We start from the raw sequence: 14,760 nt of genomic DNA on the forward strand, positions 1-14,760 counted from the left end.
GTCTGAAGTTCTCCTTTTAAAAAAAGTTCGGTCTTTTTCTGGTTTTGGTATCACAGTGATGTTTCCTTCATAGAATGTGTTGGGAAAGATTCCTTCCTCCTAAATTTTTTGGAATAATTTCTGCAGTATGGGGATAAGCTCTTGTTTGAAGGCTTGATAGAATTCTGGTGTGAAGCCATCCAGATCTTTTGTTGTTGGGAGATTTTTTATTGTTCTTTGATCTCAGTGCTTAAATTTGGTCTGTTCAGATGATTTATTTCTTCCTGGTTCTTCTGCTGGGTTTAGGGTTAGATTGTTCTTCTTTTTCCAATTCCATAAGATGGTTTCTCAGTGTGCTGATGTGTTCACTTTCTGTTTTTCAATGTAGACATCTAGTGGAATCAATTTTCCTTTCAGGACTGCTTTTGCTGTATCTAAGAGGCTTTGGTAACTTGTGTCTTCATTATTGTTAAATTTGAGTAAATTAAAAAATTCCTCTTTTATTTCTTCCTGAACCCAACTATTCAGCATGAGCTTATTTAGTTTCCAAGACTTTGTGTGGGGATGAACATTTTCGGTGGAGTTGTGCTTCACCTGTATAGCCTTGTGGTCTCACAAGAGACATGGTAATTACTATTCCTTTAATTTTTCTGAGGTTTGATTTATATCCTAGGATCTGATCTATTTTGGAGTATGTGCTGTAAGCTGACAAGAAAAAAGTATGTTCTTTTTTATTTTATTTTATTTTTTTGAGACAGAGTCTCACTTTGTTGCCCTTGGTAGAGTGCTGTGGTGTCATAGCTCACAGCAACCTCCAACTCTTGGGCTTGGGCAATTCTCTTGCCTCAGCCACCCAAATACGTGGGACTACAGGTTGCCTGCCACAACACCTGGCTATTTTCTGTTGCAGTTGTCACTGTTATTTTAGCGGGCCAGGGCTGGGTTTGAACCCACCACCCTTGATATACGGGGTCAGCGCGCTACCCACTGAGCAACAGGTGCTGCCTGAAAAAAATATTTGCTTTGGGATGGTGTATTCTGTGTATGTTTATTTTTTTCATATGTCTATTAATACCATTTGTTCTAGGGTGACATTTAAGTCCTTTGTATCCTTGTTTAGTTTCTGTTTAGAGGATCTGTCCAGTTCTGTCAGAGGGGTGTTGAAGTCCCTGACTACTAAGGTGCTCTGGGATATCATATTGCTCAGACCAATCAAGGTCTGTTTCATAAATCTGGGAGCATTTAAGTTAGATGCATAAATGTGTAAAATTGAGATGCCTTCTTTTTGTATTGTTCCTTTGACCAGTATGACGTGTCCATCTTTTTGTTAACTAAAGTTGCTTTGAATCCATTTGTACGTGAGAATAAAATTGCAATCCCTCCTTTCTTCTGATTTCCATTTGCTTGAAACACTGTTTTCCATCACTTAACCCTGAGTCTTGATTTGTCCTTCAGGGCTAGGTGTGTCTCCTGGAGACAGCATATGCATGGCTTGTGTTCTTTTTTATCCAATCAGCCAGCCTGTGGTTCTTCAGTAGGGAATTCAATCCATTGACATTTATTGAGAGTATCGATAATTGTGGTGGAATTCTATTCATCTTATTATTGTGTAGTTATTATTATTATTACTTATTATTATTGTTGTGTAGTTTTATTCTTTGTGCTATTGTGGAAGCTAAGCTCTGGCCTTTGACTTCTAGTTGTTTACTTTGATGCTGGTCCATTGTGGTGTTCAGTGTTGAGAATAAGTCTAAGTATTCCCTGTAGAGCTGGTCTTGTGGCAAATTTCCTTAAGGCTTTTATATCTGCAAAAGATTAGATTTCTCCATCAATTTTGATGCTAATTTTATCAGGATACAGGATTCTGGGATAAAAATTATTTTGTTTAAGGTTGTTGAAGGTGGATGACCATGCTCTTCTGGCTTGGAAAGTTTCAGTTGAGAAGCCTGCTGTCATCCTAATGGCTCTGCCCTCGTAGGCCAATTGGTGCTTACTCCTAGCTGCTTGCGGTACTTTCTCCATCTTGACTTTGGCCAGCTTCATTACAGTGTGTCTTGGAGAGGCTCTGTTAGAATTGAGATGACCTGGGCTTCAATAACCATCTCAAAGGAGTATGTCAGGATCTTTAGTAAACATGGGAAGTTTTCATTTATGATAGTCTCCAGTAGGGATTCCATGCTTTTGGGACAATCTTCTTCCCCTTCAGGAATTACTATTACCCGTATGTTTGAACACTTCATAGAGTCTCATGATTCTTTAAGCCCCTGCTCTGCTTTCTTTCACTTCTTTTCTGACTCTGTAACTACCTGTGTTAACTTGAAGACTTTATGCTCTAACTCTGTTGTTCTCTCTTCCCTGTGGTCTAATCTATTTTTGATACTTTCTACTGCTTTTTAAAAAATAATTAATTTATTTTATTTTATTTTTTATTCAGTCTCCATAGAGACTGTCAAAAATTGCTAGTGCCAACTATATTGCAAGTTGTCACAGCAGGGTATTGGGAAGAATTTTCAATTAGCAATAATCACGCCTCGGATAAACCTCATTGGCTACAATACTGCCACTGCACAAAGCTCTACTGCTTCTTTACATTCCCGGATTGTCTCCTTCATTTCCTTAAGCTTATCCATGTCTTTTCTATATTCTACATATCTCTTGTCTGACTTTTGGTTCTATCTTTCTATCTTCTCATCCATTCTCTTTATTGTCCATATTTTAAATTCCCTTTCTGTCAGATCCATTTGTACTTTATAGGATGAGTCTTCTGTAAAGGCTGCCTCCTGGTCCCTTCAAGGATTTACTCTATTTGTTTTTTCATGGTTCCTGAATTTTTCTGCTGGTTCCTCCTGATGTGTGTTTTCTTCTTGTTCACATCTTTGTGCACCTTTTTCTTTCTCAGTTCCACCTTTGCTTCAAATTACCTTGCATCAGAATTTATGTAATGAAGAGACCTCTTGGTAAGAGGCCTAAATAAGGAGAAATGTAAGGGGCACACTGGGAGAAAGAGGGAAAAGAAAGAGTAAAAAAAGAATGAAAGAGGAAAATAAAAAGAAGAAAAGAAAAAAACGGAAGGAGGAGTAACAGAAGAAAGAAAAGAAAAAAACCCTGGAAAATAGGAGAGAAGGAAGTCAGGAAGAGAGGCTGAGAGTGACAAAAGAAATGGTATTGATCAGGATGGTGCTAAGGCCATGCTTGTAACTCAAGGATTTTTAGGAGGCTGGACTGAGAGGGTTCCTTGAAATCAGGTGGTACTTATCTGCCTAAGCACAAGCATACTCTTCCTCTGGTGAGACTAGGAAGGGAAGGAAAAGAACAAAAGCAATCAACACGAGTGAAAAATTAAGTAAGAATGAAAATGAAATAGAAAAAAATCTGTAGTGTGGTCTTGCCTATACTATCTTCTTAGGGCCAGAGGCAGAAAAGTCTCTTAACCCCCTTGAGCCAGCTCACTGCTGTGGCCTACTTGTCAGACCACTTCTGTTTCCCCCCAGCTCTCAGCAAACAAATAAACAAACAAAAGAAATTATTTTAAGATAAAAATAGATAAAGGAAATTAAAACTACCAATGTATCTAATAGAGGAGAGAGAGGGAAGTGGAGTAAGAAAAGAAAGGAGACAAGAAAAAGGGAAGGGATAGCTTAGCTGTTACAGAGCCAATTATTGTGGGAGAGATGAGAAAGGTTGAAGAGTCTCTGTCCAAAAGGAGAGAGTTCTGGAGTAAAAATGGAGAGAGAATAAATGAGGCTAAAATATTGTAACCAAAAAATACAGGACCCTTTGCTCTTGATGAAAGTAAAAATAGAAGTTAAGAAAAGAACCAACCATGCAAATAAGAAATAAAACAAATCAATACAAAATATTGTAAAGCTCTAAGTAACCCTAAATAAGGAACCTTAGTAGCAAATAAATGCAAAAAAAAGAAAAGAAAAAGAAAATACTAACAAGAAGAAAAAAGAAAAAAATAAGCAAAATTAAAAACTAATTACATTATACACACACACACACACACACACACATATATATACACAGAAGCCTACATATATATATATGTACATATATATGTATATATATGGTGGGAGGATCTGACTTTAGTAGGAAAATATTCGTGTTGCAGTATATTGCTGGAACATCAGGTGTGCCCCCAGACAATAGTTCTCATAGGGTGCTAGAGTCCCTGTGCCTGTCACCACTAGGGGACCAATCCTAGCAGATGGAACTAAAGTGGCTGTGTTCCTGTAGGAGGCCCAGGTTCATGACCTTGCCATAATGGCTGACCCCTCACTACAAAGGCCTTCCCAAACTGGCCATCTCTATAGCTGCTAAACTATAACTATATAACTATAAACTAAACTATATAAACGGTGGCAAATCTGCTCCAACCAGCCCTCAAATCTGGCTGCTATATACTGCAGGCAATCCACTCCCCACACTTCCTCTGAGAACTAAAAGCTGCAAAAAGGCTTCCTCGCCTCCTGGCAGCAGCAACTGCCCAGGGCTCCCACCTGTGGTCTGTTCAAGACTTGCCTAGCGTGGCTGATCCCTGGCCTGCTGCTCCAGTTCACGTACAGCAACAAGCACCCCATCACCTCACAGTGCACCCCAAGCCACAGTGCCAGGGAAAATCACCACCACTCTAAACCACCCAACTAACTCTCGTTTCTCAGTTGCTCCAGGGGAACTCAGCCTGATGGTTTTCCTACTTTGCCATCTTGCCCTGCCCCCTGAGCCAGCTAGATCTTGGTTTCTAATTAAGTTCTCTAATAAAATAAATGAAAGCTCCTCAGAGAATAGCTAATACTAGAACTGGAACAGGAAACATCCAAGATCAGTCTATAGCATCCTGGGGTCCCAGAAAGTTAGAAAGTGCTCACATACAACACGCATGTGCACACACATAGAGTGGGGGCTATGTCAAAGAACATAGGAGATGACTGGGGAGCTCCCAATAGCTGACGCTAAAAAACTTGGGCAACAAGATAAATAAATATTGTATTGTAACCCAAGTATAAAATAAGTCCTGAGATCATACTGCTATGAATGAATGATTAATAAATAAAAGAGAAATCTCCCATGCAGAAGAATTCAAATAATTTATGTACTTTCCCTGCCATGAGAAGAAACATAATATCCACTCCTTTGATGTGGGTTGTGCATAGTGACTTCCTTCCAAAGGGCATTGTATTGAAAGGGGACAAAAGGGGAACATTACAGTTGAAAAGCCTGACAAAAACCACCTCAGCCAAATGATCATGACTAACATTAACAGTGATATGATAATTCATGTTAATAGCACAAATCTTTGACATGATGTGATGAAAATGCTACTTTACATACGTGGTCTTGCTCCCATAACCCTAAAATAAACATGAAAAAAATCCCAGTCAAAAATCCCACTCTACAAAATACATCACTAAAAACTGTCAAGTCATCAAAAAGAAGGAGAAACATGAACAACTATCACAGCCAAGAGGACCTAAGAACATTGAAATGTAATGCAGCAATCTGGATGGAATCCTCAAACAGAAAAAGGACATTAGACAAAACTCATAATAGCTGAATAAAGTATGAACTTTAATAATACTATGCAACACATTATTTTGGTTCATTAATTATAAAATTGTATTAATGTAAGATATTAGTAATAGAGAAACTGGTGTACAAGAATTCTCTATGCTACCTTCACATCTTTTCTATAAATCTAAAACTATTCCAAAATACATTTATTTCTTTATAAACACCTTTGGCCACTCTGTTAAGAAGGGGCTGTAGGGAGCAAGGGTGGAAACCGAGGTTTATGGGAGGGAGTAACGCAACTGGAGAGATGATGATGCTAGAGTCCAAATGGCGGCAGTAGAGGTGATGAGAAATGGGTAGATTCTGGTTATATTTTAGAAGATTGATGTCTGAATCCAGAACTCGGAAAGCAGTCAGAATTTTGGAATGCCTAATGAAGTAACAACTCTGCTGTTTGTAGCCACCATATCTCACTTACTACACTGAACTTTTATAGGGCTACTCTGCTGAATCATCTCCATTCCTTACACAGCATACCTGGTAGTCGCTCTAGGAATACTTGATGAATGAAATTATCTTGCTACTTGCCATGCTTTGAATGTTTTTGTCCTCTTAAAAATTCATGATGAAAGTTGATCTCCAAAGCAACAAGATTAAGAGGCCTTTGAAAGGTGATGGAGTCGGGCGGCACCTGTGGCTCAGTTGGTAAGGCGCCGGCCCCATATACCGAGGGTGGCGGGTTCAAACCCGGCCCTGGCCGAACTGCAACCAAAAAAAAAAATAGCCGGGCGTTGTGGCGGGTACCTGTAGTCCCAGCTACTCGGGAGGCTGAGGCAAGAGAATCACTTAAGCCCAGGAGTTGGAGGTTGCTGTGAGGTGTGTGAGGCCACGGCACTCTACCCAGGGCCATAAAGTGACACTCCGTCTCTACAAAAAAAAAAAAAAAAAAAAGAAAAGAAAGGTGATGGAGTCATAAGACTCCATCTTCATGAATGGGATTAGGTGCCCTCTTTAGGGGCTTTTAAGACTCCATCTTCATGAATGGGATTAGGTGCCCTCTTTAGGGGCTTGACGAGGAAGTTGACCCCTTTTCTCACCTTCATCCTTTCTACCATGTGAGGACACTATGGCCCTCCCCTCTGGAAGACATAGCACAAGACACCATCTCAGAAGCACAGAGCAGCCCTCACCAGACAACCAAGCCTGTCAGTGCCTTGATCTTGGACTTCCCAGCCTCTACAATGGTGAGAAAACAAATTTCTATTATTTATAAATTGCCCAGTCTCAGCATTTTGTTATAGCATCACAAACAGACTAAGATGCTGCATGATGAGGTGTTTCATGCTATTTAGACATATTATCTCCCATAATACTGATAACACCATAGCAAATATAACTCAATCTTACTAGAATAGACACTTTCTTTGAAAAAAAATACCTAATTTACTCTCAGATTAATTGACACATATTTTCACTATAAAACAGATTGACAAGTCCCCAAACCAAATGCATACTTGAAGTTAGCAGGTTACTTTTTAATTCATTTGTATACTCCTCATCCTATCAATTGAGCTATTAATAAGAGGTAGAAGTGCTTGTTGCTAACTTGTCTATGTAAGTTTTACTTATCGTTATAACAATTTTATGGTTCAATTAAATGTTACATAAACTGATGCAGCTTTAATGCAAACAAAAGAGAGTTATTTCTATCACAACTAAGTAGAATGCTTAAAAACTTGATGAAGGCAAGTTTACCTTCATCACTGCTAAGGACTCAGGTAAGAATAAGAGGAGAAAGTAAGAATAAGAAAGAAAGAAAAAAGAAAATATGGACTGCTTCACAAGTAACTTTCAGATCTCACTTCAAGTAGCACAGAAAAAGGAAAATGGGAACTGAACATCCTAGAAAATATATCCTGGGCATGGTTTGCGGAAAAAGACCGTATCATCCTCATTCAGCAGATTCCTACTAAGTCCCCACCCTTCAACAAAATGTTGGTAACAGGAGTCAATGCATAAGTTTAAATCTGTTACAAGATACTAAAGGTAGGTATGTAGATATTATTTATAATTATTTCTAGCTTAATTTTTTTCAATTAACCCACCAATGACCTGCCCGATTTAATTTACTATAAAGTTTCTGCTGCATTGGCCCTTTCCTCCCTCATTTCCTTTCTCCTTCTTTCTCTCTCATCTGTACTTTTCAGATGACATCCATGCTGCCAGTTTGTGATCTAGACCAATTTTCTCTAGAAAGTTGCAAACAATTCAAGTTTTGCCAGAACAGGTATCATTTTCTTAAAGACAGGACTCTGTAGGGTATAAAGAGCACTCTCGGCCTTATAGATTGATGTTATTACAGGGGTTAGCCTTGTCTTGCAGAGAGCAAACTGTGAAATGACCTTACTGAGATTCCAGAATTATGAAGAAGATCAACAAATCTGACAAGATCATTGTTCAATGAAGCAAGGGAAAGTGAGCTAGAAATAAACTGAAATTGGAACACTGGGCAATAATATTTCACTAAGACTACATAGAGATGCTACAACCATTACTTTATTTTAGGATAGTGAGAATTAGTCAGTCCACATACTTATCCTGTGAAGGAGGTGGGTGTGGACGTTACCTTCCAGGAACTGGGAGGGAGCTGAGGGTAGCATGCAAGATAAATGGCACTCGATGTAATAACCACTGTTGTTCATGAATGTCCTGCCTGAGAATGTCTACAGAGTAAGAACTCAATTCTTGTACTAAAAGTGTCAACACCTGCATTTTAAATCTAGAGACGGTATCATTAAGCACAGACTTCAGACCAGCCTTCACATCATTCATATTTAGCATATTTATTCCTGGCAAGGTCAGTGGACTAAATCTTTCATAGCTAACAAGAACATCAAGTCTAACCACCATTCACCTCTGCAAAAGTCAAGAAACAATCAACAGCCTTAAAGTAGTCATGATTGTATAGACTTCCCTTAAAGACAGGTTTGCTGAATAAAATAATACAAAGTTCCCAAAGTTAAACACTCTGCCAATGCATACTCAAGCATCAACAAATAGGTATTGAGATCTCACCACACCAAGGGCACTGCAGTAGCCACAGAGGATACAAAGACAAAATAACAGGTCATTGACTTTGAAGAACTGATTTGATCAGTGCCAGCCCCACCATGCTGTCAATCTTCCCAATGACTTCTCTGTTGCTAAATTCAGTGGTGACATTTCCAGTCTCGAGCTTTAATCTCTGTGATGCCTCTCACTTCTTTCTCAAAATGGTTTCCTTTCTTGCTTTCCATGTCACTGTACTTTATTTTGTTTCATGGGTCACTTTTCTCAGTCTCTTTATAAATCTTCCTCCTCTACCTGTTTTGTAAATGCTGGTCATCCCTGTTGGAGGCAACATGACTCATTTGGAAGGATTCTGTATAGAAACCCTTCCACATGAAGTTCAATAATGGGTGTCTATGCTTCTGAAACACTCAATGTACACCAGCATGTTAATTGTTACTTCTGTGGAGTTGAATGCCCTGGCAATCTGCCACTCACATCCACCCTCCCTGACTTCCCGTCTCTGGGGTGCAGTTGGGATTCCAGAGGGTACAAGCAGCCAGGACTCCTCAGCTAGAGGACTTGTATCCCTCTGGGTGCTATGCCTGGCCCATGATTAAACACACTGATGCAAAAAACAGTAAAGGAGAGTTTCCCCCCAGACTTTGGGTGAAACTATCAGGAAAGATGATCTTTCTTTGTGAGAGGATTATTAGCTCTAAGAATGCTATAAATCTAATAGATTATAGCTACTTATTAAAAAGTTATACATCACAATCAAGGAGGCTTCACCCCAAGAATAATAGGCTGGTTTAACATGTGAAAATCCATAAATGTAATTCAACATATCAATGGAACCAATAAAAAAGAAGACCATATGATCTTCTCAGTAGATGCAGAAGAGAACTCAAATTAGACCTTTCTTTTGATCCTGCAATCCCATTACTAGTTATTTACCCAGAAGAAAAAAAATCAGTTTATCATAAGGATATTTGTACTAGATTGTTTATTGCAGCTCAATTTACAATCGATGGTTAAGAAAGATGGAGACTTTACATCTTTTGTGTTAACCTGGATGGAACTGAAACACATTCTTCTTAATAAAGTATCACAAGAATGGAAAAGCAAGTGTCCAATGTCCTCAATACTAATATGAAGCCAGTATTGATTTAATACTCGCCCACACAAGAGAAAAGGTCATTCAAGTTGGGGTAGGGGGAATGAGAGAGGGGGAGAGGAGAGGAAAGGAGGGATTAGTGTGCTCCCACTCAGTGGGCTTATGCAAGGCCTATGACACACTTCTTGGGTGCAGTACACAACTACAAGAAGGACTCTACCTAACAAATGCAAACATTGTAACCTAGTTGTTTGTACCCTCACATTAACCTGAAATAAAAATAAATAAAATGTACAATTCAAAGCAAAAAAATAATGCCGTAAATCCTGAACTTCTAGTGACTATAGTTACCACCATATGGAGAGAGTCAGTCTACGAATGAAGCCAACTGATGGGAGAGAACAACAGAACTGCAATGCCATCATTTAGCCCCTAGATCATTCAGTCACGTGTGTAAGCTGTCAAATTCCCTCTTTTCATTAAGGCAGTTTCACTTGGGATTCTGTGGTTTATGACCCCAGAAGTTCCAACAATCACAGACAAGCTTGTAGACAAACTAAATGTCCATTAATAAAGGAATGACTAGTCGAATTATGGTACATGCTGTGGAATATTGTGTAAGACATGTGATGTGTACTGTCATGGAAAAGTCCTCTAACATGTATTGTTAAGCAAAATGTGAAAGTAAAAGACTTATAGAGAATGAACCTATTGATATTTTTAGTGTGTGTGCATACATGTGTATGTGTGCACGTGTGTGAGTGCATGTGTGTGCACATGTATGTGTGTGTATGTGTGAATACAATGGAGGACGACGGCAGGATTTATGTCAAATACTTACAATAGTTCTCCATAGGAAGAGGGAGTCAAAGAAAGGGGGCATGTATAAAAGTTGGCTTCTTCTGTATTTGACACTGTTTTTCTAATTTTATCATAACAAGCATATGCTCAGTTATTATTTACGTGAATTTTTTTTTTCTTTTTGTAGAGACAGGGTCTCACTCTATTACCCTGGGTAGAGTGTGGTGGTGTTACACAGCTCACACCAACCTCCAACCCCTGGGCTTAGGCAATTCTCTCGCCTCAGCCTCCCGAGTAGCTGGGACCACAGGTGCCCACATAACGTCCGGCTATTTTTTTGTTACAGTTCGGCCAGGTCCAGGTTTGAACCTGCCACCCTCGGTATATGGGACTGGTCCCCTACCCACTGAGCTACAGATGCCGCCCAACACTTATGTAAATTTTAAAAAATTGAAAAGGGAAAAATATGCTATTTTCCAGGATTTTATTTTTGGTCCTCTTGACTTCTCATTTCACAACCCAACACATCTAAAACCAACATTCTTTCCCCTCGAAATGTCTTTTTAATTTCCTAACCTAGTCCTTGACACTAGTCTATCATAGTCACTAAAACATGCTGACAGCCCTCCTAGAGATGGCTTTCTCCCAGGGTGCACTCTGCTTTGTATCCCCATGGTCACTGAATTTGTCACCATTCTTTCTCCTCACTACAGCCACCTCCATTCAAGCCCCATGAGTTGCCTCAATTATTGCAATAATTTCTTATCCAGGCCAGGACCCCATGCTTTCTCATCTTTTACCCACTTCCACAAAGCAATATTTTTTCTTTTTGATTCACGCACTTTCAGTTTTTCATTTTAATAAAGTGACATGTGTGCCTGTTCTCCTTCCTCATCTTTTTACTGGGCTTGCTTAGTTTCCTCAATAGTAAACTTCAAAACAAAAGTCCTGCTTTATCTAGGAAAACTGGTGAAAGGGAGGAGAGGGAGAGGACTCATATCCAAAACCTAAATGCAGATTGCAAATGTGAGTGGGAATTTTTTTTTTTTTCAAATTAATATGAGAGTACAAATTTTTAGCTTACATTGTTCTCACTTCCAAAGTAAAGTTCAAGCTGTAGAAGAGCCCCTCCCTGCCCCCACCCCCCGCCACGGGTGTCTGAACACCCTCACAATGTACACATTAGGTGAGATCATGAGAATCACCTTCTCCCTCCTATCTCCTTTCTCACCCCTCCCCCTTGCTAGACTATATTTGTGTTTTATTATTTGTGTAGACATACAATTGTTAATATATTGGTTTCATTTTACTACTGAGTACATTGGATATTTTTTTCCATTCTTGCGATACTTTACTAAGGAGAATGTGTTTCAACTCCATCTAAGTAAAAATAAAAGATGTAAAGTCACCTTTTTCTTTTTGTTGTTTTTGGCCAGGGCTGGGTTTGAACCCACCACCTCTGGCATATGGGGCTGGCGCCCTACTCCTTTGAGCCACAGATGCCACCCAATCTCCATGTTTTCTTATGGTAATAATACTCCATGGTATACATATGCCACAGGTCGTTAATCCATTCCTCGGTTGACGGGCATTTGGGCTGCTTCCATGATTTGGTAATTATGAATTGAGGTGAAATAAACATTCTGGTGCCAATGTCTTTGGGCTAAAAAGATTTTTGTTCTTTTGGGTAGATAACTAGTAATGGGATTGTGGGATCAAATGGAAGGTCAACTTTTAGTTCTTTGAGAATTCTCCATACTTCTTTCCATAAAGGTTGGATTAATTTGCAATCCCACCAACAGTGTGGAAGTGTTCCCTTCTCTCCACATGCATGCCAGCATCTGCAGATTTGAGAGTTTGTGATGTGGGCTACTATTATTGGAGTTAGGTGATTTCTTAAGAGTGGTTTTGATTTTCACTTCTCTGATGATTAAAGACAATGAACATTTTTCATGTATTTGTTGGTCATTCATCTGTCATCTTTAGAGACCTTTCTGTTCAAGTCTCTTTCCCACTTATAAATGGGATTGTTAGCTCTTTTCTTATTGACTAATTTAGGTTCTTTGTATATTCTAGTTATCAGGCCTTTGTCAAATTCATAACATGTAAAAATCTCCTATTTTGGAGGCTGGTTGCTTTGGTTATAGTACCCTTAGCTTCTATAGTACCCTAGAAGCATTTTAGCTTGATCAAATCCCACTTACTTATTTTTGGAGTTGCTGTAATTACTGGGAGGTCTTCCTCATAAAATATTTTCCCAGGACAATATTTCCAAGTGATTCCTCCACAATCTCTTCTAGGATTTGTATTGTTTCGTGTCTTAAATTTAAATCTTTTCTCCAGCAAGAATCAATTTTTATCAATGGTGAGAAACGTTCTCCCAGCACCATTTGTTAAATAAGGATTCTTTTCCCCAGGCATGCTTCTGTTAGGCTTATCAAAGGTCAAATGATGATACATGGCTGAGTTAATCTCTAAATTTTCTATTTTATTCCATAGATCTATGTCTCTGTTTTTGTGCCAGTACCATGCCATTTTGATCACTACAGACATGTTGTCTATAGTGATCTAACATGAAGTCTGGTAACATGATGTCTCTAGATTTGCTTTTATTTCTAAGAATTATACTGGCTATTTGGATTATTTTTCTGGTTCCATATGAAATGAAGTACTATTTTTTTAAGTTCTTCAAAATATGACATTGGTGCTTTGATGGGGATTGTGTTAAATCTGAAGATTGCTTTGGGTAGTACAGACATTTTAACAGTGCTGATTCTTCTCAGCCAAGAGCATAGTATGTTTTTCTATTTGTTAATGTCTTCTGCTATTTCTTTCCTAAGGGTTTCATAATTTTCTTTATAGAGATCATTCACGTCCTTTATAAGATATATTCCTAGGTATTTCATTTACTTTAGAGCTATTGTAAAAGGTATAGAGACTTTGATTTTCTTCTCAGCTTGACTGTTGCTGGCATATATGAAGGCTATTGATTTGTGAGCACTGAATTTTATCCCAAGACACTGTTATATGCCTTGATCACTTCTAAGAGCTTTGTAGTTGAGTCCCTGGGGTTTTCCAGGTATAAGATCATGTCATCCACAAAGAACAAGAGTTTGACTTCCTCTGACCACATTTGAATACCTTTAATTTCCTTCTCTTGCCTGATTGCAATGGCTAGGACCTCCAGCACTATGTTGAATAGCAGTGGTGACAGTGAGCATCCTTTTCTAATTCCAGATCAGAGTGGAAATGCTTCCATTTTACTCCATTCAATATAATATTGGCTACAGGTTTGTTCTATCAGTTTCAGGAATGTCCCACATAAACTTGTTTTCTTAAATGCTCTTATCAAGAAAAGATACTGGATATTATCCAAAGCCTTTTCTGCATCAATTGAGAGAATCATATAGTCTTTGTTTTTTATTTTATTTATGTGGTGAACCATATTTATGGATTTAGGTATGTTGAACCAACCTGGCATCCCTAGGATAAAACCCACTTGATCATGGTATATAACTTTTATAATGTCTCTGTATGCTCCTTGCTCAGATCTTATTGAATATTTTTGTATTGATATTCATTAATGATATTGGTCTATAGTTTTCTTTGCTTATTAGAGCCTTTCCTGGTTTTGGAATCAGGGTGATATTTGCTTCATAGAACATGTTGGGGAGAATTCCTTCTCTGTGTTTGGGAATAGATTAGGCAATATAGGAGCTAATGCCTCTTTGAAGGTTTGGTAGGATTCTGGTGTGAAACAGGAGCTAATGCCTCTTTGAAGGTTTGGTAGGATTCTGGTATGAAACCATCTGTTCTATGGCTTTTCTTTGGGGGGATATTTTGTATAGTTTATATGCTATTTCAGTGCTTGATATAGGTGTATTCAAAATGTCTAATTCCTTCTGGTTGAGTTTAGGAAGGTGGGGTGCATTCAGGTATTGTTTGCTTCTTCTACATTTTCATATTTCTGGGCATAGAATCGTTGAGGATCTTTTGTATTTCTGTGGTACCTGTTGTTATTTCCACTTTACCATTTCTGCTTGAAGTTATTAAAGACCTTACTTTTCTGTTTCTGGCTAGTCTAGCTACAGGTTTATCAATTTTATTCATCTTTTCAAAGAACCAACCTTTGGTTTCACTGATCTTCTGAATGATTCATTTGTTCAATTTCATTGAATTCTGCTCTAATTTTTGTTGTTCTTTTCTTCTGCTGGGTTTGGGATTGGATTGCACTTCCTTTTTCCAGTTGCTTGAGATGGGCCATTAGGTTGCTGACTTGCTCTCTGTTTTCTTACTAAAGT

The 14,760-nt window shown here is 38.5% G+C and overlaps 1 protein-coding gene and 1 non-coding gene across 8 annotated transcripts in view; both read right to left on the minus strand.

The window, feature by feature from the left end:
- PCNX2 (pecanex 2) overlaps positions 1–14,760 on the minus strand; it is a 380,334-nt gene that overhangs the window by 148,384 nt on the left and 217,190 nt on the right. The window lies entirely within an intron of this gene.
- On the minus strand, positions 2,414–2,554 carry LOC128597761 (U4 spliceosomal RNA). The gene has a single exon (XR_008383328.1). It is a non-coding gene; the product is annotated as a U4 spliceosomal RNA (small nuclear RNA).

The sequence above is a fragment of the Nycticebus coucang genome, chromosome 10 (genome assembly GCF_027406575.1).
Source record: "Nycticebus coucang isolate mNycCou1 chromosome 10, mNycCou1.pri, whole genome shotgun sequence".
In the NCBI taxonomy this organism is placed as follows: domain Eukaryota; kingdom Metazoa; phylum Chordata; class Mammalia; order Primates; family Lorisidae; genus Nycticebus; species Nycticebus coucang.